The sequence below is a fragment of the Talpa occidentalis genome, unplaced genomic scaffold (genome assembly GCF_014898055.3).
Source record: "Talpa occidentalis isolate TD23 unplaced genomic scaffold, MPIMG_talOcc4v2.1 talOcc4.4, whole genome shotgun sequence".
Taxonomy (NCBI): Eukaryota; Metazoa; Chordata; class Mammalia; order Eulipotyphla; family Talpidae; genus Talpa; species Talpa occidentalis.
In genome coordinates, this window is record NW_023604295.1 from 10,565,318 (window position 1) to 10,587,907 (window position 22,590).

General features: G+C 41.6%; 1 long non-coding RNA gene across 1 annotated transcript in view; it reads left to right on the plus strand.

The window, feature by feature from the left end:
• The window catches only part of LOC129146710 (uncharacterized), a 34,921-nt gene extending 17,014 nt beyond the window's left edge, over window positions 1-17,907 (plus strand). The window contains exons 2-4 of the long non-coding RNA XR_008553766.1: window positions 2,104-2,212; window positions 8,625-8,789; window positions 17,884-17,907. This is a non-coding gene — a long non-coding RNA (uncharacterized LOC129146710). The remainder of the gene's footprint in view (window positions 1-2,103; window positions 2,213-8,624; window positions 8,790-17,883) is intronic.
• Window positions 17,908-22,590: the final 4,683 nt, after the last annotated feature.

Here is a 22,590-nt window from a genome sequence, read left to right on the forward strand (position 1 = left end):
GAATCAATTTCCAAGTTTTTGTTTTGAAAGCGGGCATTCAAGAAGATTTTTGAGTTATTTTCTGGTGTAGTTCGTTGTTTCAAGTTACCAAAATACACTTCATTTCTATAATATGCTATAAAGGTATTAGCCACAAAGGGTAAAATGACCAAAACTGTTAATTGGTTAAAAAAGGGAAACACAAGGTTAAAAATTTATGCTAGTAACTGAGTTAAAGTTAACTCACAGGGCACTGGGTTAATGTGGGTTCCTATGAGCTGGCTACCAGCTGGCCACTCATGGGCAGCTCTGAGCTATTTGCTATCTGCAAATCACAGCAGAGCATTCCTTGACTGCCAAGGAGTAAAGCCCAAATCATGAGGCAGGGCCTGGGTCCACCTAGGGACCCTGATTACTGACTATCTCCATGGGGGGTCTTGGAATAACTCTGCCTGTGACTTAATGGTCACTATATCCCCTTCTCTGTCCCTCATAAAACTTTGTTCCCCATTCCACTCCCACCACTGGACTTCATTCCTCATACCATTGTTGCATGATCAGCTTTTACGAGCCTGTCTGCTTTCAATAAGTGGCCCAAAAACTTCTGCTCAAGTAGCAGAGTTTTGCCTTGCAAACCTGTTCCACGACTGCTGTGTCCCTCATCACATTCCTGCCAAAAAGCAGCAACAAAGTTCCTGTTGCAGCAGGTTAATAGTATTATTTTGGTGTTTTACTATTATAGCATTGGGTGAATGTTTAATAATAATTATAACAATAGTAAAAATAAAATCTTTGTGTAAGTCTTGTTGCAGTCTTCCATGGGAAGAATGGCATTGAAGACTTCCCTATAAGTGGTTAAATTAGTAAATTTTATCTGGTCTGTATAGGCCTCATATATATAGATACATATATTTAAATTTTTATATGACTACCCATGTTTTACACCCTTTTTTTTTTTGACAGTATAGGATTTCTTCCCTCCGATGTGATCACCAAAGCTCTTCTACCAATGAGACACCCATAGTCCTCTGCAGAGTCCATTGTGCTCTCCCCAATCTTGTTCTCACCGCCCCCCCCAACCCTCCCTTCCTGGATATCTCAGCTCAATGGTCAGCTTTCAAGGCCCCAACTCTCATTTTGTTTGCTCAGAAGTGCTCAGAAGCTCTCTTCCGCTGGTTCTAGGCAGACACATTTGTTCAGGGTAGGTTTGCAGACCCGCTGTTTAGAGGCTGCAGCACGTACATGTGAACATGCCTTTGCTTAAAGACTTTTTGCAGTTATTCATGGAATCTGTATGTTGACTGTTTTGTGCCAAAGTTTAAGTAGGACTTGGTACCTTCTAATGGCAAGAAAGAATCTGCTCCAGAAAGAATTTGTTCCTATCCTGTGCATTTATGAACAACAAAGAATTGGCTGATGTATTTGTACAGGATAAGGAGCTGATTTTACTTTTCAGGAAAATGGCATAAAGTGTCATAATTCCATTTTCTTAGTCTCTTTCTGACTTATGTTTGCTTAGCATAATCATGTCCAGTTTCATCCATGTTGTCAAAAATGGCAAGAGTTCATCTTTTTATAGCTGCATCGTATTCCATTGTGTATATATACCATATCTTTTTAATCAATCTTCTGTCCTTGGGCACTTAGACTGCTTCCAAGTTGCCTACTGTAAATAGTGCTGCAATGAACATAGGAGCGCATACATCCCTTCAAATTAGTGCTTTTGCATACTTTAGGTAGATACCTATGAGTAAAATTATTTCAAAAATAATAATAAAATATTCATATATGTCCTATTGCAGTTTTATGAATAAGATATCATTAAAGCCCTCCTTTTACCTGTAGAAGACAGCTCTTCAGGTACAAGCGCTGTATCCCTGGGCACACATGCCTTGCAGCCCCACTTGCTTGAGTGGGTGGCTCCTCCATTGAAGTTCTCCTAAAGACTGTCAAATAAAGCTTTATTTTCATTTGTGGATAAAACTCTGGCTCATGGTTGGACTACTGTATACAGGGTTGGTGTGAGGACCAAAAGAGAAAGCATATGTAGATGCCAGGGTGTATGTCTAACCATGTACCTGTCCAGTGAAAGTAATTTCTTTCCTCTTTCCTCTTCCACTTCAGATAATGATACATCTTCCTGAAATTTTAGATGGAGCTCCTTCTTACTCAGTTCCAGGAACACAACACATTTTCTCTTGTACAATTATTTCTTTTCCTTCCATCTAAGCTGGTAAGTGATCATTATTGTACTCATGTTATAATGACCAGCCTGTAACCCATACCCTATGATTTTACCCCATTTCTTCATCCTTTCCAGTGTCATATATTCCTTGTAACTACCCTTGTCTTGAGTGAGTCTGAGTTATTTTATTTGTGGGTCTCATCTATGTAATTTAAATCTCTGCAATTCCAAAGATAATGATGGTTACTCTGCTTTTTACCCTTCTTTCTGTCATCTAATTAGGTAGGTGCACCTCAATTTTTCAACATGGTATATTTTGAAATTTCTTTTTGATGGCCTTTATAAAAAATGGCACAGAAAATTTATTTGATTACCTTAAAGTGAGTAAATTTAAATATTAGGTCCACCAGTGATATTCCAGATCAAACTATCCGTACATTTTATTAATTGGAAAGTGAAGAGTTTTATAGCAGAGAAGCTGCTTTAATTTCATGGATCTTTTCATAAAGGATTAGCACTGATATTTTACACATCTGTATTTGTGTCAGCAGAGATGTTACTTATAAATTTCCTTTACTTACTCAAGTATATTTGTTTTATTGAATGCTCTTTTTCTGAATAAGTTTTTGTCAGTGTGTTCATTCTATTACCCTAAATCAGTGCCAATTTTATGGCCTAATTATAAAAGATCTTCATTTTTTCTTTTTATAGAATTTATTTGTGCCTTTTATTTTCTAAAGGAAAGTTATAGAGAGCCATTCCTTTTCTTTCCCCACATTTGTTGCATTTATTCTTCCTTCTAAAAAGGTTTAGCTGCTTGACACTGGCCTCTAGGAATCCCATTGACTGTGCTCTCACAGGGAGTCACCCTGGGTCATTCCTGTGTAAACTTTACTCAGAGAAGCTTCATATTCAAACAGGAAAAAAAATCTGAGCTTGTATCCATGCTTGCTTGTCTGTAAAGTTGCATTCTTCTCAGATGCCTCATGAGAATAATTTTAAAAGATTAGGTCTTTGATGTTTTTCAAATTCCAACTGGGAAAGATTTTTTCCCCTTAATTTTGAATGTTTTCCCATCTTAAATCAGTGGATGCAGCATATAGAGAATTCTAAACAAAAGAAATACTATATTTTCACTTCATGTTTTCAGTTATTCAAAGCTGCTTTAGCAATGATTTGGAGATATTGTTGGCCAATAAAATTGCAAGTGAGATATTTAAATTGTAAAATGTGATGGTTTGAGATACATATATGTTGTAATTTAATGAATCACACTGATTAATTAATACATCAATTTCTTCTCATTTTGCTTTTTTTTTTAAAATGATGAGAACATTTAAGTTCTACTCCCAGCAAATTTCAATTACAAAATAAAGTATTCTCAATTATAGTCCACATATTATATATTAGATCTTTATTCACTACGTAACTGAAAAGTATCATCCTTTTACCGATGTCTCCATGTTTCCTCCACCAGGCCCTAGGAATGACTTTTCTAAAAAGGCAGGGGAATTTAATGGTATAGAGAGAAAGTAGTGTATAGGAATAACTTTTATACTCTGTTTCTATGAAATCAATATTTTGTTTTGATTCTATATATAAATGATACACGCAGTATATCTTCCTCTCTCTGGCTTACTTCACTTTGCATAATGCTCTCAAGAGCCATGCTTGCAAATGATGTGATTGTTGCAAATGATAGAATTTCCTTATTTTTAAAGACTGTATAATATTCCATTATATGTAGATATAGACCACATTTTCTTTATCCATTCGTCCATTGATGGACTCTTAGGTATTTCCATATCTTGACTATAGTGAAATAAGTTATTTTCTTTTTTTTGAAAGACCATATCTGCATAGGGAGGAAGGTACAGAGATTTCCCATATACTATGTCCTCACACATGTATGACTTCCCAATAATTAACACTTCCCACCAGAATGTAAATTATAACAGATGAACCTACATTGACACATTATCATCTAAAGCCTATGGTTTACATCAAGGTTCATGCTTGATGTTATACAATATATGGGTTTGAACAAATTTGTAATGAGATACATCTATCATAATATCAACTAGAGTACTTTCATGTCTGTTTTCCACCTACTCAATGCTCCTTCCTTGCTAAGTCTTGTGAATCACTGAATTTTTATAGTTTCCAGAAATGTCGTATAGTTGGAATTAGATTAAATTTTAGCAAAGATAATCAGTTTAACTTATGGGTGAAGTGTGAATGATAATTATACTTTTACACATCACAAAACACTTTAAAAAACATTAGATTTGGTCCTTCTAACACCCTTGTGAGATTGAGAAAGTATTATATTCATTTCACAGATGAGGAGACTGAAACTGGGAGGTGTGAGGTTTCTAAACATGAAGTGAGAACCACAGTTTCAATGATCTTGTGGCTCTAATCTAGAGTCAATTCTGTCACTTATATAAAAGGTATTTAAGGAACAGCTACTGAGCAGTCTTTCTTGCCTGCCAAATGTGCCCTTTGGTTTTGTTGTGACAGCTGGTTGTCTACCCAAAGCTATCCTATGCCCTTTTCCTTGAGGGCTGAAACTTTATTGTGTCCTGATATCACCTTTCTCTGAGTGCAGGGTAGGTGACAGCCTCTATGGATCCTGGAAGTGAGTATCTTGGCCTAAGGCAATCATGGTGTCTTCCTTATGGAATACATCACTTTTTGTCTGTAAGATTCTTTCCTGCTAGATTTTCCTCATGAAATTCCTTATCAAAAATAAGTTGGATCCAAATTTGGATGCAATTTGAAGAAACATTTAAGGGATCCTCTTGTCAAAATTAAATAAATTTACTTTGAGGATGCTCATTTTTCATTGTAATGAACCATTCAGAAATCTGTAATTCAGGAACAAAGGTAATAATTCTTATGTCTTCCAAAATAGACTTGAAGTAGAGAAACATTTCTACTCTTAGTGACCTTGATAAGGTCCATATGAGATTATCCTATCACTAGAGAGAAGGAATGAACACAAACAAAATTTCAAGGGAATTTTGTGTTTTGGTGCATGGGCATTGATGGAGGCTAAGAGCAGAAAATTTGAGGAGGCATCACAAGACCAGAAACTAACTCACACAAGGCCAAAAGCTGAAGGTAGAGGTAGACATGATTAACGTAGTTGCTTAACAGGCTATAGAAAAGTAAAGTATCCAGAGGTGCAGAATGAGGTGCAGAGCAAATGGGGACATGGAGATTGGGGGCCTTTGTGAAAGAATCACCAAACTGACCCAGTCAAACTAAATGCAGAAAAAAATCCTTAAGTTCCAGCCCTAGCAGTTAACAACCCCACAAAGGAATGAACACCTTCTGAAGAGAAGACACTATCAGTGCAACTTCTGCCACAGGCAAGAGGCAGCTCTCCTGTCCGCCTGTGACTGCACAAATGCCTTTTTTAACAAATCTGTCCCGTTTCACAGGCAGCTCCTTCTGCCCGCTTGTGTCTGCGCAAACGTCCTTGACTTCTCTTCCCTTTTTATAATAAATCTGCCCTTTTGAAGATAACTAAATGTCTCTTTCTCATGGGGAAACTTTCCATGTGCCACTGAAAAGAGCTCTGATAAAACTTTTCTCAGTGGGAAGCCAAGGACTCTGCTCTCTATGGATGGAGTCTGGGATCACATAGAAGGGAGAATCTGGGATCACTTGAATTGAAAAATCAAGTAAGTTTTAGTTAAGGGTAACATTGCAGACCTCTTCTATTTTGAAGATGAGGAAACCAGGTCTGAGAAATGAAAAGATTTACCCAACTTGGCAAAATCTGGCATTCAAGCCAGGTGTCCTGGTTTCCACCCAGAGCTGCAGGGTTAAGAGTATAAATGACCAGTAGCTCTTGGGACTCTCCACTTAAGTTGTGTTTGAGTTGCACAGCATCTGAGATTTATGCCATTATTGACATTTGTAAGCAGAATCCCAACCACAAATTGCAGCCTAGGAGTGGTTTTCCTGCTATAGGACATTGGGTTTCAGGTCAGAGAAAAACAAAATCAAACCAAATTGGTGGGAATCTCAGCTTTTGGGGAGACCTGCTGGGGAGAAAGGTGCAGCATGTCTTGCAGCAGAGAATCTGGGATTGTTCCAGAGATGGTTCCTGTCTCTATCTTTGCAATTATCTTGGCATTCTGAGCTCTAGGGCTAGTCAGGGATGATCAGGCAGCTTCAAGGACAGTGCAGGCAGGGTCTGCAGGAGACTTAAGGAAGGCTCTACAGATAAGGGTAACAAATTCCAAAGGGGACTAATCAAACACCCCCAAGACTAGGGGCAACAGGACATTCTGTTGATATGGGAAGATAAAGAAAAGTATGCTAAGATAAGGGCTGGGACACAGAGACTTAGTTCTGGGCACAGAGACTTTTAGGCAGTGAGTGAGACCATGGAGATCTAACCAGTCACAGAGAGACTGATGGAGCTTTAGAATAATCAGGGAAAGAAGGTGCATATTCCCCAAGACATGACTCCACTTCGGCTTCCTTGCCCCTACCTGGCCTGGTTCCACTGGCCTGGGAGTCCCACTTTATTTCTGCTCCTTTTCTCCTTAATAATCCCTTTATTTCTCTAAACAAATCTGCCTCTTCTTGCTTGCCTGAGTGTCAGCAAAGTTCCTGCTATGGCTCCATGAGACACCAGCCCTTGGTGGTTTAGGGGCTGGGACTGAGCACTGCCCCTGCAGCCTGGGAGCATTCCTGGCTGGGAGACCAGGCCTGAAGACCTGACATTACGCTAGCAATTCATCGTTGGTCACCTGGATCCGTATTCTTTATGTGATCTCAGTGGTACATCAAGCATATCTGAAAAGCAAGTATTAAGACAGACCCATCTTTCCTGAAAAAGCATCTTTCCTTGCCCATCTAGGAGCACATTATGGGTGAAGATTTTCTGTTATTAAAAATCTTAGAATTTTGGGTATGAAAGGTAATACCTTTTATGAATAGGCTCCTACATTTCTTTGTAGGGGATCTGTCTGTGTTCTTACTGAGCTCTGTCATTTTAGTTGCTAACGATGCCTAGTGTGTACTAAGTGCTCAAATGTCAAGTGTTGATAATAAAGGAGGGATTTAGCAAGTGCCCAAGTCAGGGCGAGTATCCAGCGTGTTCATGAGTCACTGGCTTGGACTGTGATATCTGGTGTGGTCCCAATCCCAGACAGCATATGCATCAGAAAATGTTTTGCTTATCTCCTGGCACCTACTGGAACTCAACATTAACAGAGGCGGGAAGGCATTAGAACGATTTGTCCTAACTGATGGAGATTTGGGTTTCACAATTATGAAATGAGCAAACTGCTTCAAACAGAACAAAGACAGAAAAACAATTTCTATCTGATCAAATCTGTACATTCACATGTAACTGAATCCATTTGCTATTGAACACTAACTTGACCCAGGCACCCTATCAATTTCCTGGGTGGTAAAATGAATAAAAGTTGTCTGTCCCACTTAGTGTATTTTGACTCAAGAAGACAATCACAGACAAGAAAAACTAAAGTATAAAGCAACATGTTCATTATAAATGCTTAGTGAAGATAGACACAACGTAGTTAATAGCAAAAGGGAAATTTTAGTTAATATTGATGGGGAATAAGGAAGTGGTATCTAAGTTAGACCTTGAGTGATAAGGAGAATTTTGGGAGGCAGAGAAGGAGATACAAAGGCTGCCCCTGGCTCAAAAATTATATTTTTGCCAAAACATAATCATTTAAAAAGATACTAATTTGCCAAAACATAATCATTTAAAAAGATACTAATTGGGACAATAATTATAATTTAAGACTAACATTGGGTTACAAGGTTTGCATTTTTTGATTTTTATTCCAGATTTTTCTTCTGCCATGAGAAATTAAGAAATTAAGCAGTTTAAGAAATCCTAAGATACAAATAACTTCTGCCCAGAATTGGACCAAATCTGGAATTGTTTTTTAAATACTGGCATAATGATTAATAATTTTTACGACATTGAGACCGTGTAATGAGCCATCATAATCAAAGGCCAGTCAGGCATTTTAAACAAGTTGAATTTACCCCATAAGAATATTTTAAAGGCCAATTAAAATATTTTCTCTGGAACAGTGTGCTCTCAAAGTTTATATGTAAATCATGTAATATAAACGAAGATGTTCTCCACTAACTTTGCCTTATTGTCTGTCATTCCTTGACGTTTAGGGCTTGCTTAATATAAGCATGATTGGGACATACATTTTATTACCCAGGCTAATTAAATTTATTGTCTAATTGGGCTTTGATTTCAGAACCACAGAACAATACATTTTCTCCACATGGTATCTCTCGTTTCTTGCAAACCCCAGAGGACGTGCCATTTGAATGTGATGGAAATAATTTCACTTTCTCATGATTTATGGTTAGTGGGGGATATTTAAGACGGGCATCGGGTTACAAGTTTATATTTTTTGATTTTGATTTTTTTCCTTTTTAGGTCTCTCATTGTAACAGCATGTTCTAGGGCAGCCACGCTTCTTACCCCCAGCCGCTTTCTGGGATCAGGTTTCGGGAAGGACTTGTCCTGGATGGGTGTGCAATGACAGTTGGCCTGCTGGGTCCCTGTTCCCAAAAAGAGTGCCCTCACAGCATTTTGTTCCAAGTAAGGTCTCATCCCCCAAGAACAGTCTTTGAAAGTCCCTTTGTAGATTCTTCATTTGCATGACCTACTTCCTTAAAGGACTGGGGTGACTCATAATACAAAATTAGCATAAAGCTGTTAAAATGCACATAGAGACTACAAACCCTTGAGAAGAATGGGGGACAGTGGGGAATGGGAATATGCCAAGTAGACCGCCCCCAGGACTGTCTTCACCCTGGGGCTGGTGACTTCCTAGGCTGGGTAGTTCTTTGATGTGGGGGGTCATCCTCTGCAATTTAGGATGTTTAACAGAATCTCTGGCCTCCACCCACTCATGCCATTCAATGTGTGGTCCCTGGGCCTCCATGACATTATCTATAAAGTGGGCCGAACAGGTTTATGTGAGGATGAACTGACTTCAGATTTCTAAAGCACTTATCACAGTGCTTGGCATCAGTAAGCTCTCGATAAATTCTAGAGAGTAGAATGTGTGTCTTTCATTTTTTTAATCTTCTCTCTCTATGCTGTGTCATCATCGCCAAGGTTACGTTTGAGAGAGGTTGGGTTCTTGCCCGTGGCCAGGAAAGAGTGAAAAGCCATAAGCAGGCAATAGTTGATGTAGTGACAGTATACAGGGCTGGGGTCGAGCAGGCAGAGTCCATGCAAGAACAGCTGCCCTCAAAGTGGGGGGGCTGTGTCTTAAGTGGGGCAAGAGAGTTGCTCATTTGCTCCTTTCCGGGATTTACTGAACAGCCTTTGTTGGGTGTTGGCTTGTGGGCCCTGGTGGGAGTTTCTAAGTCACTTCCCCTTCTGCTGCACCCCTGGAGTGTAGTTCTACCAGCCCCAGCTGGTGATTCCTAGTGTCCTGGATGCCTTTGGTCTTTGATTGTCTTAGGTGCCACATTCTGCCCCAACTACCTAACAGAGTAAGAGAGGACAGGTGCCAGTTGCCAACTGGTACTGACTCCAAGGGGGGATAAGGGGAGAGACAGGCTTAATGAAAGAACACTCAGGCCCTGTCCCCAAAGAGTGCTCAGGAAGATCTGTCTTGTATGCATTTGCATCACCATTGAGAAACCCTCTTGCCTTTACCTGCAAACAGGTGGAACAGAATAGGTGAGGAAAATTCAAGAAGAACCCGAAGAAGTGGGCCTCCCTTATAGCCTAGGGGTTACGTATCAGCGTTATCAAGCTATCCACAGTCCACTGCGGCCTGCGTTCCATCACCCACCAGGGAGCTACCCACATGGCACAGCAGACATCTCCTGTCTTGCCCGCTGCTCCCCTCAGCAGTGTATTTCAGTAGATTTGCTGTTCTGCTCCCCACTCTCTCTGGTGAATCCTCTCACCCCCTGCACCTCTTGCCTATACCCCAAATCTTTCATGCAAAAAAAATAAAAGCCCTAAGAGAATGGAATAAGGAACTTATTAAGGAGACTGGGGCTGATGGATGTAGAGAGACTCCCAGTGGAAAGGTGGTTTCCTAGCAACTGGCAGCCCAGGGGCCTGTTGAGGACAATGGGTGTGGGTGGAGGTTTGCAGATGTATTGGAGGGAGCAGCCATCCCCAAATTTACCTCTCTGTGAATACTGTGAGCCGGACAAGTCTTCCTCAACCACAAAAAGTCATGTAGCTGAGAGAGCAAATAAAAATCACTCACTAAAGAAATTCATCCTCAGACTGTAGTTACTCTTGCACACTGCCCCAGGGTGCTGGAGAGCTGGCTGAAGCCTTGGATGCATCCAGATTTAATTATAATATATCCATTAGCCCAAAGGCAGAGGATGTTTAGTCAAAATGTGACCCTTGGAAGTCATTCATTTGGTGTAAACCAGGCTTACAAAGAAAGCCTATTTAGAAATGATTCAGAATAGGAAATCTTTAGTGTTATAAAGGTCTAGATTTTGTCCTTGGAATTGGTCAGCTGAAAGTTGAGCAAGATAATTTTAGTACTTGCAGGCTTTTTCCACATAGGACAAGAGAGACTTAACTTCATGGATTTTGTGGGGAAACTTCAATTCAGTGGCTTGTGTTTGAATCATTATGACCAAGTGGGAGAGAATGAGGATCTGTTCCAATAGGAGATATTTAAATTAGGAGGGATTAAAAAATATCTATAATTATTTGGTATCATCTCCAAGGGAACCCACAAATTCATTTTAACAATAGCTGGGAAATTTCCATCTGGAATAGGAAAGACACTGGAGTTCACATCTGGTTGTCCTAGCCCACACATATGGTGTTGCCAGGAACCAGACCTCTGCCTTAATTCTGTTTTCCTGAAAGTTCCAGTAGATCTTGCCTTTTATCTTGGGGTAAACGATGCAACTACTAAACTGAAATACAAGTCAGAAGATAAGTTAGTGCACTCATAGCCCCAAATACAACTTGCACAACTTTTAAATTTTTCTAAGTACTTGTACATCACGAGGCAATGCCAGAAGCTGCAGGCCAGAGGCTGGGTTAACCACCAGAGGCTGTTGATACCCAACACCGGCCTCAGTTTCCCTCAGCCAATAAAAGGAAACAGAGTTTGAGGAAAGGAGAGTGGTTTAATTTGTCGACAAATGAGGAAGGCTGCAGACTCATGTCTGAAAGGCCTGCTCTTTGGCAGGGTGCAGGGTTATTTATACAAAGGAAAAAATGGGGAGGTGGACAAGGGTCTGCAAAGGGGAGGGGGAAGTGGTCAGCACAGAGCTGGGTGGGCCCAGCTTGCTTTCTTCCAACAACTGCTGTTTAACTCCTTTTTCCTTGGAAAGAAAGAAGACAAACCTGTCCAACAAGGGGAAAAGTCCGAGAAATATGGGAAAGGCAAACTTGTCAATGCGAAAAACCAAGGACGTCCAAGGCCCACATGTCTGGTTATATACACCAAGCCTGGCTGCTTAACTCCACCCTCAGTTCCCAGCAACCCTCCCTTCGGTGGATTTGTAGCCCTTGGTGTCCTGGATCTCTGGTCTGGGGTGGGGGTGGGGTCCATAAAACCTATTTGTGGAGTATGTTCAGGACATCCTCTCCCCCCAGCACTTCCGAGGTCTTTCCTTTGCTTCTGAACTCAGGGTGAGGGAGTTGTGGGTTTTATTTACTTTTTTTTGAAGATGTATTTATTTATGCATACAAGAACTGGGGTACAGGCCAGAGATGCAGGGGCTGAGAGGATTCACCAGAGAGAGTGGGGAGCAGAACAGGCAGATCCACTGAAATACACTGCTGAGGGGAACAGCGGGCGAGACAGGAGAGGTCTGCTGTGCCATGTGGGTCAGCCCCCAGCCAGCTGGGGATCAAACTTGTGTTGCAGTGGCTGCAGACAGCTTGATAGCGCTGTCTTTAACCACCAGGGAGGCCCAGTTGTGGGTTTTAAGCCATTGGTTGAGGACAGCTTATGGGATGAATTCACTTGCGAGCAATTCTAAATTGCTGTGCATGGTCTAAATGGGTTGCATTTGCCAGCGTACATGGAACCTGGGGACAGAATGGAGAGACTGACATGTCCCTCTAAGACCTTCTATAAGGTTTTCCTTTTGGACAGTTTATACTTCTGCCAAATATCAGATAATAAATCAAAGAAAAACTTTGTAACTCAGATAGGGAAACTGAGGCATGACAGGGAGTAATGGACTAAGTCAGAGTTCTATGACCTAGGTCACCGAAACAAAACCTTCAGGTCATCTGATTTTTACTCTAACTTTTGAGCCAAGAGATGATGGTTTCCTCTAGAGCAGGGGCAAAGTTTTATCAGCAACAGATGCCCCCTTTGGTTTTTATGTTACCTACACTCGGTAGCTGCAGCAGAGATCAGGAGCGCTGCAAGCTGAATACGTTTGCTCTCTGATGCTCTCAGGGAGAGACTGATTGGTGCTTACGGTTGAAAGACACTGGTTTGGGAGCACCTGTCACTGTCTCGCTGGCTCTCAGTTTGCCCCCTATGAACGTGGTCATATTCATCACCCGTTTCTTTTTATGTCAATGTAGTGCCCCTCCTCACCCCCTCTTTACAACACTTGGTCACTCAGGATTGAATTTACCTTCCTTTTTCTAAAATCTGATGAGGCAGCTGAAGCTCCAAATGTTCTCGGGATCTGTCCAGTGTCACGTGACTGGGTAGTGACAGGTCTTCCCATTGAGAAAGGGGCCAAAGCAGCTGAAGTTCTGGCCATGACTAAGTCACTGGCCTAACCTAAGGCAACAGGGGTCCCATTCTAGTGGAATTTCTCCCTGGGTTCCTGTTTCTGAACCTCCCATCTCCCCTAAACTGAAATATGTGCACTAGCATGAGTGTGTGAATCTTTTCAGCAATCTGAGGGTTCTCTGTAGTTATGTAGAAGGTTAATAATTCTCCCAAGTCTTTTTTGACCTGCTACCAATTCTAACTCATCCTAGGACCTTACACACACACACACACACACACACACACACACACACACACACACACACACACACCCCTCTGCAGATCTTTGTTCTCATTCAGTGAGCTTTGGAGACCCTTTAAACTCTAACAGCATGGGACAGTTGACTTGGTTTTTACTGTGTCCTGGATAGGAAGGGAAAACTCAGCCTTATTTATTTTTAATATGGACCATGGCTTGGATAACCTTCATATGTCAAGCAGAAATTATTGGAGACCTTTGCAAAATATCCATGGGCATGTTTTTTGTCTTCTTGTGCAAAGACTTAAAAGTGGGACAGGAATAGCTACTGCTATGACTAATGGGGGCCGATAGTGGGAAAGACAAAACATAACGTCCTAGAGCTGGCATCGCCAGGAGGAACACGTGCAGCATTCCAGCTTCTAGCGTGAGTGGCTAAGGGCTGTCAGCAATCTGAGGGCCGTATCTTTTCTTAGGGCAATCTGTGATGTTCAGCTTTAGCCAGGAAGAGTATCAAATGATGTGGGAGTGTGAGGAATACACAAGGGTACAGATTTTATTACTAACGAGCAGAGACTGGAAACCCATTTGGAAGCCTATCAGGTTTCTTTTCCTACCTCGGTCTAGTGATCTCATTGGGTTGAATGCTCCATGGTTTGACTTCAGGCTATTTTCATTTTCATTACCATCTTCATCTTTCCATTTTGCTGCTCCATTTATGGTCTCCATCACTCCTCCCAAGTTCTCATCTTCTTCACAACTCATCTTTTATTCAACCTGCTGTAAGTGCCTGCTGGTCATTCCACTTAGTTTCATGGAACTATTTTGCGTACGTAGCATCTGGGGGCAGAATGGAGAGACGCTGACAAGTCCCTCCAAATCAGTCCATAAGGTTTTCCTTTGGGCTTTCTATACTGCTTCCAAATATCTGATAATAAATCAAAGAAAATCCTTGTAGAACAGATAGGGAAACTGAGGCACAAAGGGAGTAAGGGTAACCAAAAGAACACATTCAGGTTATCTGATTTTTACTCTAATCTTTGAGCCAATGGGATAACTCTTTGCTCTACAGCAGGGGTTGGCAAACTATACTTCCCCCCGCCCAACCCCGCGCACAGTCAAATCCTGCTGGCCTCCTGTTTTTGCAACGAAAGTTTATCAGCAAACACATGTGCCCTTTAGCTATACAACACTCTGCAGCTGCAGCAGACATCATGTGAGCTGCAAAGCCTAATATATTTGATCTCTAGTGCTTTATGGAAAAAGTTTGCTGACTCCAGAAGGTGATGAGAGCCTTGAATTTGATGGACTTGATATTTCTTAAAATTTCTTACTCTAGAAATAGTGCACAAAGCCTAATTGAAGAAGCCTTCAAGAAATTTCCTTATTTGCAGTGGTTTTCTTTTTCTGTCAATATCAGTTGGGGTTCTCCAGAGAAAGAGAGTCAGTAGGACTTATGTGTAATGCATGTGTGCACACATATACACATCCATAGCATTACATGTCTATTTCTATATAGTTTATTATATGGAAGTGGCATGCATGATAATGAAGGCTGAGAAGCCCAGACCGGGGAGAACCAATGGAGTAAGTTCAAGTCTGAGTTCAAAGGCAGGAGACCGATGGTCCCAGCTCAAAGTCAGGCAGAGGGTGATTCTTTCTCACTCAGCGTTTCATTCTATTTGGGTTACCCATGAGTTGGATGAAGCCCACTCGCACTGGGCTTGGCTGTGCTCAGCTTTACTTATCTACTGAGCCAAATGTTAATCTCATCCCCAAATCCCCCCACCCCTGACACCCCCAGAAATAATGTTTAACCAAATACCTGGGTACATGGGGCCCAGTCAGGTTGACATTGGAAATCAACCATGACAATGGACAATGGTGGAAGACTAAGGGTGTCTTGGTGGTGGATGTGGTGTGGTAGCAATCTCTAAAGGGGGAGCTCCCACACTTCTAAATCATATACCATGTGGAAAACCAATGTTATCTCAATAAAATTATATATTAAAGAAAAGATGAAAAGAAGAACATAACCATCCTCCTTCTCCCAGTTCTTTGGAGAGTGGGCATTGTTTTTGTAACCGCTTCTCAGTCCAGATAGGAGCAGCAAGAAGTCTTCGATCTTGGCTGACTGGGAAGTCCCCACACTCTGGGGTAGTTTCATGCAGAAGAGAAGCTGTTGGGATCTCAGAAGTGGTGATGTCAGCTTTGTGCAGTCTAAATGAAGGACTCGGAGCCCAGCAGGACAAGCTCCAGAATTTGTGAAGCTGAGTGCAAGACGGAAATGCTGGGTCTTTGTTCATGTACACACACACCTATGAAGAGTTTCAAGATGGCGCCCGCAGCATGTTAAGTCAAGTGCACACCCATTTGACCACAAGACCCTGTATAAACACACAAATCATATTTCCAGGAAGCCAGCTCTGCCCCTTTGGAGCGCAGAGGACAACAGAGGACACCTAATCAGAGTTCATGACTGTTGCTCTTTGAAAATGAGTTACGCCACACTTCTCAGCTGGCTTCCTGGAGTGAGAGCACTGCAGATTCTGGCAGCTCTGGAGATGGGTCCACCAGGAGTGCATACTTCTCCAACTTGGCATGAGTTGCTGGATTGTGTGCTTTCTGGATCTAAAGAGCATAGTTGGATCCCCAAATCACTCAACTCCAACTGCCTCATCCACTCTCCCCAGTACCTGGAAGTTATTTTTAGGTGACCTACGGGCAGGAGGTTTGATCTGGAAGTTCCATGCCTGAGGATTGAGTTTCAGGGAAATGTTTCAAAGAATTTACACAATGCAACACGCACATCTTAGGGCATGTTGATTTTTTTTTCCTTATTGTTTTACCATGAAGCAGTTCTATTCTTAGTTTTGTTCTCTTTTCACTGCCCCTTCCTAACTCAGTTTTCTCCATTTTCATGATTCTTGGACGTGCCACTCCTGAGCCCCTCACAGCCACATGGATTTCCTTTCCCTCATTTGCTGCCAATCTCTCTGGTTCTCTACGATGAATGAGTGTTGTTGCCAACTTGCTTTTGGTCTTTCCAGACTCCTTTCTATTTTTATACTTTGCTCTATTCAGATTCTTCTCCTGATTTCTAGACCTGGAGTCTAAGGCCGACTTTCTCCCTTTAACTCCCTGGACTGATCACACAGCACAGCAACATACTTAGTCATGGCGCCTGCCTTCCCTTTTCCTGTTATTGTCTCCATCTTCAATTTGGCCTTTTGTTGTTAGGTTGTTGCAGTGAATAAGTAAAGTGTCAGGGAATAAGTGGCCAGCCAGTCTTAATGCCTTAACTCACTCATCTTTTGTCTTGGGGCCACAATCTACTAGTACTTACCCTCCCATTGTCTTAGAATCTTACTTAGTTTATACATCCAAGTTTTTCATATGGCTAAGAGAAAAATCATCCACTATACTCACCCCACCTTTGCTGCCAAGTGAAAAGAAAAACCTGACCATATTGTAAGGGAAATACATAGATTGAAAGTTAAACCACCCACTGGCTTGGCCAGCAGATGGTGCTGTTAACCCAGGTCAGCTGGGTAGTGGTATTAGGTGATTTTGGGGTGGGCAGGTACATAGTTGATGGGGAATGAATGCATGGTTGAACCCACCTGTGCTTACAGTAGTGAGTATATCTAGGGGCCCTGGTACTGAATCAAATGCTTAATTTTCCTTGTGTCCCCCTGAGTGATGAAAATACATATGTAATCTGTGCCTATGATCAAAGTTATGTGACTCCAGTTGTTACAATTCAGGTCTTAGAAATGTGGGAATTGGGATGACACATTTATTTGAACATTTGGCTCAATATACCCTTTTTTGCTAGAAAGTAACTTTTGTTTATTTTCCTTCCCTTTCTCCCTCACCCAATCCATAAGTTGGTGGGCCAGTCTTTTCTTCATAAAGATGGGCATTGCTCTGATTTCAGTCCTACTAGGTCTCTTCCTGTCATAATTTCTATCACCTCATGGGTGTATAGACATTGGAAACTGAGTTGCTGTTTGTTAAGTGACTATATAATAGTTGCCTGTCCAGCTCTGATAATGTCAAAACTTGGCAGCCCATTCTCTTGATAGATGCTTGATTATTCCTTTATTATTATTATTATTATTATTATTATTATTTTAAAGTTTTTTTAATTTTTTTAAGATTTATTTATTTATACAAGAACTGGGGTACAGGTATGAGGCACGGGAGGGTGAGAGAATTCACCAGAGAGAGTGGGGGAAGCAGAACAGGCAGATGGACAGAAGATACTGCTGAGGGGAGCAGAGGGAAAGGCAGGAAAGGTCTGCCACGCCATGTGGGTTTCTCCCTGCCTGTCCAGGAATTAAACCCACACTGCAGAGGCTGCAGACAACGTCACAGTGCAGCACTCAACCTGCTGCACCACCAGGGAGGCCCTATTATTGTTATTTTTAAAGATTTATTTATTTATACAAGAACTGGGGTACAGGCCAGAGGTACAGGAGGGTGAGAGAATTCACCAGAGACAGAGTGGGGAATAGAACAGGCAGATGACTGAAATACACTGCTGAGGGGAGCAGTGGGTGAGACAGAAGAGGTCTGCTGCACTGTGTGGGTAGCTCCCTGGCTGGGGATCGAATTTGTGCTGCAGCGGCTATGGATAGCTTCAAAGGTTGCTTCTTAACCCTTTGTGCCACCAGGAAGGCCCGTATTCCTTTATTATTATTATTATTATTATTATTATTATTATTATTATTATTATTTTACAGGTAAAGATAAAGGCAAATCCTGAGCAAATCTCTCAAGTTTGATTACCAAGGTATTATACCTCTTGGATTTACTGCCCCATGTTCTATGCTGGCACCATGGTTGAAGCCATAAATTGCATTTTTGTTGTAAATCTTTTGTTGGTAGGAGACACCTAAATTACAATCCAAGACCAAGAGCTTTTGGCTTGCTGACAAAGAATGAATGGGCGGTGGAGTGCCTACAGTGAAATGGACATACATTTGCATGTGTATCGACATGAATGATACACGTTATGTGTATGTCCATGTCTAGCATAACAAAGGACAGCTCTTTAATTTGCCACAAATGAGCAGAAGACCTTGTCCTCCTCCAGCATAAGTCACCACTCTTGTGGCTTTCGCCATTTTGCAGAAATGCTCTTCCCCCTCTTGTTCAGAATCTGTTCATTTGCGGGACATTTTCTCGCTTGCAGAGGTTGTGGGAGCTATTATGCTGGTGTCATTAGCCTTCTGATTTTATTAAACCCTGTCACCCATAACAATGAAGACACTTGAAGATCTCACACCCATTTTCCAATGTTCTGCACTTACAGTCTTTGCAGTGCTGCTGCTTCCTCCAAGACACTGCTGTGCCTCCTCTACCCATCCCCAGAGGCCCAGATCAAAACCCCCACCCTTCTCAAGAAGCCTGTGCCAATCCTCTTCTTTCACTCTTGGTTTATGCCTCATCCAAAGCCTGGGTCACGGTTTACCTGGCTCACTTCTTGTTCTGAAAACCTGACACAACTCTTCCCACATTGCAGGTGCACTGGAAGGACAACTACTCATGTGTGTTCCTGAGGGACGCAACAGAGCACCTGGGTATAATGGGTTCTTAATAACTGTTGAGTTGAATTAGATTACATTTCCTAACCGTTTTAATGAGACAGTGTTGCCTTGTATGGTTTGTAACAAAACTCTGTAGAGATAAAAATAGATGAGGAGGACTTGCCAGGTGACTTCTTGCACAATGAGGTTGTGTCATTTTGGATTTTTGAGAAACCTCTCAGTGTTTGTGGTTCCTAAAGTTCCTGCTGTCCCAGCACTCAGTTCAACATGGATTTTGATAAAAGAGTATTTTTAGACTTTCTAATCAGTCCTGCTCTGCCAGACTCCTGCTCCCTGCTATGTGCAGCTGAGTAATGGCAAATGCTGGCACGGGCACGCACAGACGTTTACAAGGCGTGAGGTGGGCTCAGCCAAGTGGAAAACAAAGCCCCCCTTTTGATCAACCCAGCAGAATGTCCCCAGATGCGTTTACTGTTTGCTACTGGAGGAACCAGCAGGCGCTGGTACCAAGTGCATTTCTACTAGTTTCTTCACCTCGGGAAATATCTGCATCCAAGAGCCAGGCCCTTCCTTGATGTCTTGAGTTTGCGGGGTTGTGTGATCCACAGTGTGAGGGGCTGCGGGCCCCTCTGGGGACCTGGTGGAGGCCACGTGGCCTGGGCGGGTTTCAGTCTCTGCTGTGAGATGCAGAGGAATGAACTCAGACCCTGCTCCCCTCCAAACAGGTACTGGACGCTCTTCGAAAACTCCAGATACACATGCAGAGACCTGCTCTCTTCTTGCTGAAAATACTCCTTTTTCTCTAAAATGAAAGATCAAGAGAAAGCACTGCTTTATTCTTTGGCACGTCATAAAAACCATCAGAATATGTTTAGTAACCTTTGGAATTTCACTCCTTTTTAGATGGAGAAGTCATTCCAAAAAGGAGCGAGCCTGACTCTGTGTGTGTGTGTGTGTGTGTGTGTGTGTATGTGTACAGGCCAGAGGTGTGGGCTGTGAGAGGATTCACCAGAGACAGAGTGGGGAACAGAACAGGCAGACTGACTAAAGTACACTGCAGAGGGGAGCAGTGGGTGAGTCAGGAGAGGTCTGCTGCACCATGTGGGTAGCTCCCTGGTGGGGATTGAACTCGTGCCGCTGTGGATATGGATAGCTTCATAGGTTGCATCTTAACCCTTGCACCACCAGGGAGTCCCAAATTTACCCCTTTGACCCAATTTACCCATCTGTCTTCCCCTTCCTGTCTGGTAACCACCAATTTGGAATATAAAAGTACTTCACTTAGGACATTCCTTTCCCAATGATTGAAAATGGCAGAATTTCATGTTTTTTTAATAGCTGCATAATATTCCACTATGTTCCACTGTGTATATGAGCCATGTATTCTTTATCCAGTCATTTGTCCACATACATTTGAGCAGTCTCTGACTCTCTGCTATTGTGAATAATGCTGTGATGGAGCATTCCACTCACACTCATGATCTTTCAGGTAACTGTGGCAGTGTATACCTCATCTCTTCCTCTCTCCTTTTGCCATCGAGGCAGGGCTGGAGGTCCCATGTCTTGTCTAAGGACTCAGGCCAGTGAATGGCAGTGTGGAGAGTCGAAGCTGTGATCTTCACAGTGAATCCAGGATTCTGCCAACTGTGTCTGGTCTTAGCAGCCACAGCGAGGGAGAGTCATGCACATGTGTCTCATGGAAACAATTTATTTTTTGTGATGGGGAAAATATATATATATATATATATATATATATATATATATATATACACACACACACACACACACACACGTCAAGAATAATACATTTCAAGACACACCTCTGGAAGAGATTCCAAGATTGTAGGGTCTGAGATTGATTGAGCCCAGAATCAAACAACTCAGTTAACAATGACTTTGGGGGGACCTCCCTTGTGGCCTAGGGATTAAGTCTCAGTGCTATCACTGGTATGACCTGAGTTCCTACCTGGCCCGGGAGCTGACCCACATGTGGTCCAGCAGACCTCTCCTGTCTCGCCCCCTTCTCCCCTCAGCAGTGTATTTCAGAAGATCCCTCTGTTCTGCTCTATACTCTGTCTCTGGTGAATCCTCTCACCCCTGCCCTCTGACCTAGTCCCCAGTTCTTGCCTGCAAAAATAAATAAAATCTTTAAAAAAATAAAAAACAATGACTTTTGAAGATCTTATGATAGCAGGGACAGCACACACCCTGTGAGGTGTTACTCACTGAAATAGCAGTTGCTCATTTTAACTATAACAAGGATCAGCTGATTCACTCTCTGGTTGGGATGAACCGGTTGACTGGACCAGTGATGTTATTTCCAGCTAATTTCTATTTGTCTCAGCTCTGTAAGAATGGCCTTCTTTGTTTAAATTTCTTTGACCTTTGGGGTCAATTAGCCTATTTACGGGCAAACAGGAAATGAGAAAATATAGATCAGAAATTACGTTCAGAACTTAAATGCAACCACTTAATTTTAGAGATTTAAAAAAAAATGGAGTGGCAATCAGTCACTTTGCAAACAAGATACCAGGCAAATTTGACTGTTTTTAGACTTTGTGAGAGTTTATAAATATAACCTTCTGTTATATTTATCTTATTTCTCTAACTTTTCTGTGAATTAAAGTTTATTTATTTATTTATTTGTTTTAAGATTTATTTATTTATGCATACAAGAACCAGGGTACAGGCCAGAAGTATTAGGGGTGAGAGGATTCACCAGAGACAGAGTGGGGTACAGAACAGTTGGATCTACTGAAATACACTGCTGAGGGGAGCAGCAGGCGAGTCAGGAGAGGTCTGCTGCGCCATGTGTGTAGCTCCCTGGCTGGGGGATCGAACTCGTGATTCAGTGGCTGCGGATTGCTTCATAAGTTTTGTCTTAACCCCTTGCGCCACAAGGGAGGCCCAAAGTTTATTTATTTTTTAAACCAACCCGTTGATTATGGTGGCTTTGAGTGGAATAGAGATGTTAAAAAAGATAAGCTTTTAAATTTTCTTATCTAAGTCTTCATTTGTAACATCTGTGCTTAAATGAGTAATGGTTTTAGGTACATGCTTTCAAAAAGAAGATTAAAAAAATGAATGAACTAAATAAAAGAAAAATAAACTTTTAAACTATTGGTGCAAATGAATGTTTACCAGAATGGAAGCAGGGAGGAGGGTGAGTAAATCAGGGAAAAGAGAAAAATTGTACACTTGGAGTGTGAACGTCATGTAGTCTCTATGCACATTAATTTAAAATGATGCACAACTGAAGCTTCTATAATGCTACAATACAATGGAACATTAATAAAAATTATTAAAAAGAAAAAAAAATATCCCTTCTGGAATAGTCTATGGTGGAATTTTTAATTAGCACATGGCACCTATATTAACGTTCCTCTCTTCCCATCACTTAAAGCTCAAGAAGGTCATTTTGAACTTTTTACCAGCTCCATCCAAAATGATAGCTGGTTCTTTTAAAATATCTTTTAAGAATTCATAGATTTTTCTAGGCAACAAATGCCTTGGGAGTTCCCTGTGTCATGAGAGTGAATTAATGTAACTTACCCCTCTTTGGAGTCCTCAAAGACAGTGAATTTGGAAGAGCTGGCTAAGAAGTTGTGATATCAAATAACCAAATTAATCCTCCATTGGCATCTAAAATACCAGGTCTGCTAAGTCTGATCATGTTTCAGTAGATCGAAACTGCATAGTGTTTATTGCACAATGGATTTAGCAAGAATCTAGATCGATTTGCTCAAAATATAGATGATTTAGCACTTTTGGTAATAAGAATAATTCAGGCTGTCTTCTAAGTATTTGGAGAAAGCAATTGGAAAATGGAGACTCTATAAAAGTTATAAAGAAACAGGCAGGAATGTCCTACCCCACCCTTACAGTATCTCTGAAGGTGGA